General features: G+C 39.4%; 1 long non-coding RNA gene across 2 annotated transcripts in view; it reads right to left on the bottom strand.

Annotated features, from left to right (window-relative positions):
- Positions 1-2,500, bottom strand: part of LOC135114446 (uncharacterized) — a 246,405-nt gene that overhangs the window by 25,528 nt on the left and 218,377 nt on the right. For both annotated transcript variants that reach the window (XR_010275498.1, XR_010275499.1), the window contains exon 7: positions 765-994. This is a non-coding gene — a long non-coding RNA (uncharacterized LOC135114446). The remainder of the gene's footprint in view (positions 1-764; positions 995-2,500) is intronic.

The following is a 2,500-nucleotide window of genomic DNA, read 5'->3' as shown; positions in this document are numbered from 1 at the left end:
ACACAAATATTTCAAGATGCTTATCACTTCCCGCATGCATGTCTGGGGTGATGAACTGCCCGCCTCATTGCACTTTGGCCCAGTTTTACCATGCACGTAATTTGCCTCGTGTATTTATCTATTTACATACTAAGATTTTTGAGGTTACGTTAAAATGAATAGCTTCTTGTAAAGCCTTTTTTTTCCGGTGGGGATGGACAGATGTGGAGGAGTGAGTGTGTGCTGTCAACTTAGCGTTTGTAATTAAGGGTAGGTACAGACGCGGAGATAACAAGGCTGCTGAACGAGCACTGCATGCCTTAAATCACTGCCTTATCTTATTTATTTGGTTGACTCCTGCATTGCTCCAACATTAACATGCATCCTTTATTGACTTTATGAACTAGTTTCCTTGAAAATCTGTTCACTACGGCAAAATTAAGCCAATTATTTAAGTATAAAAAAAAATCAGAGACCATGAAAATGCAAGATATATAAAACGGGTAGAGAGTTAGTCAGAAAGATAAAGAGAAATAGAAAAAAAGAAATTTTCTTTTTAATGAAAAATGCTGTCTAGTGTAAATAAGCAAAAAATTCTTTAAGTAATGGTGCTAAAGACAAAAATAGTAAAAATATCTACAGCAACAAAAACTACATAAGAAATATCGCTCATACACGAGAGATATCATGATCTAGAAAACTTTGCATATAAAAAAAAGTTTCCTTCATCTTACAACACACACACACATACACACACACACACACACACACACATGGAAACTCACCTTTTCACCAAATATATTCTGTCGAAACCATTCCAAGCAGTAGTTTTTGTGTACCAAGGTAATGACCGACTTCCTTTTTTGCTGAGCAGAGTAAATGCAGAGACAGTGTGTTGGGAATCGTTTTCTGCGTTGGCAATAAGAGGAAAGCGAGGCGAGCTGGCTGTCTGGGCGGGGCTGTCTGGCCACACCCCACGGGGACCCACACACACTGCATACATGAAAACAACAATCTGTAATGAAAAAGAAAAAAAAATCGTTTTTACTCGAGGGGATTCCAAGGAAAAAGAGAAAAAAAGCGGAAGGGATGGAAGGGAAAACACTTCTGTGCTGTAAGGGAATTAAAAAAGACTAAGTAAACTGCATCATGTTGGGTAGTTAAATTTAAACCTTCACCACTTACCTGTTGATTGAAGAACTTAGCCTAACCTAAACTTACCTAACCTAACCTTACTTATCTAATCTATCCAGACCTAACCTAACCTAACCTAACCCTACCTAACCTAACGAAATTTTATCTAACCTAACCTTACCAAACCTAATCTAACCTATCTTTAGCTAACCTAATCTAACATAACCTAATCTTACCAAGCCAAGCCCAATGTAGCGTAGCGTAAAGTAACCTGTCTTAAACAAACATACCATAACCTGGCATAATGTAATGTAAAGTAAAACATCCACTTTTAATAGAGAGAAGAAAAATTAAAAGAGGCAGACACAAGCAAGAATGTTAGACGGTAATATTGATTTTATGCTGCCATTATTATTATTTTTTTTTCTGAGAGGTCAGGATGCCTAATAAGATGACACGATACTCAGGAGGAAAACAAGGAAATAAGCAAGCCAGTAACCGACAAAAAGCAGCAAATGAAAATGAGATTACAAAAACAAAGAGGCAGTAAAGGAATTTGATGAAACATTAACGTGTGTATGTGTGTGTGTGTGTGTGTGTTACGCATGGTGATAAACGAGTTTTGCTTTTCTTTTCGCCCTCACTTTATGTTTACACACACACACACACACACACACACACACACACACACACACACACACACACACACACACATACACACACACACAAAAGAAAAAGAAAGAAGGGATGAACAAAAGTAAATGCATGGAACAGTTTAAAATAATAGATAAGAGAGTAACTGTATCAACTAAAATAACTAAAAAAAAAAAAAAAATATTAAACAGAGATACAAAATCTTACCAGGCGTGGAAACAACGCCTAAAGGTATTGGTGGTGGTGGTAGAGACTGGCAAGTCGCGGAGAGGGAAGGAAGGAAGAAAAGAAGGCAGGAAGAGAGGAGCATTCAAGGACCGTCTGCTTGTGTGTATGTGTGTGTGTCCGTCAGTCCCTTTGGCTGTTGAGAGCTGCAGCCTGTTACGAGCGGTGAAAGTGAGGGCGGGCATCATTACCAGGCCTCGGTCACGACACACAATACATCTTGTGGCCAACGCAGCAAAAACAGGGTAGTTAGGCCACTCAGGAACCGGGGTATATAGATGCTGTGGATGAGGCAGCGGCTTGCACCAGGCGTGGGGAGTGACCCGTGCCAGGAAGGGAAGGCAGAAGGATACACAGGTACACGCAGTAAGAACAGACACCAGGAGATCTAATGGTTATGAAGATATCTACTGTTGGGAAAAGTAATGAAGGAACTGGTAAGAAAGGAAGGGAATATGAAACAGATAGGGAAGGAAAAGAAAAAAAAGATAGAGAGATAGTGAAGGAA

The sequence above is a fragment of the Scylla paramamosain genome, chromosome 27 (genome assembly GCF_035594125.1).
Source record: "Scylla paramamosain isolate STU-SP2022 chromosome 27, ASM3559412v1, whole genome shotgun sequence".
Classification (NCBI taxonomy): Eukaryota; Metazoa; Arthropoda; class Malacostraca; order Decapoda; family Portunidae; genus Scylla; species Scylla paramamosain.
Note: the sequence above shows the minus strand (reverse complement) of the source record. Positions and strands in the feature narration are given on the sequence as shown.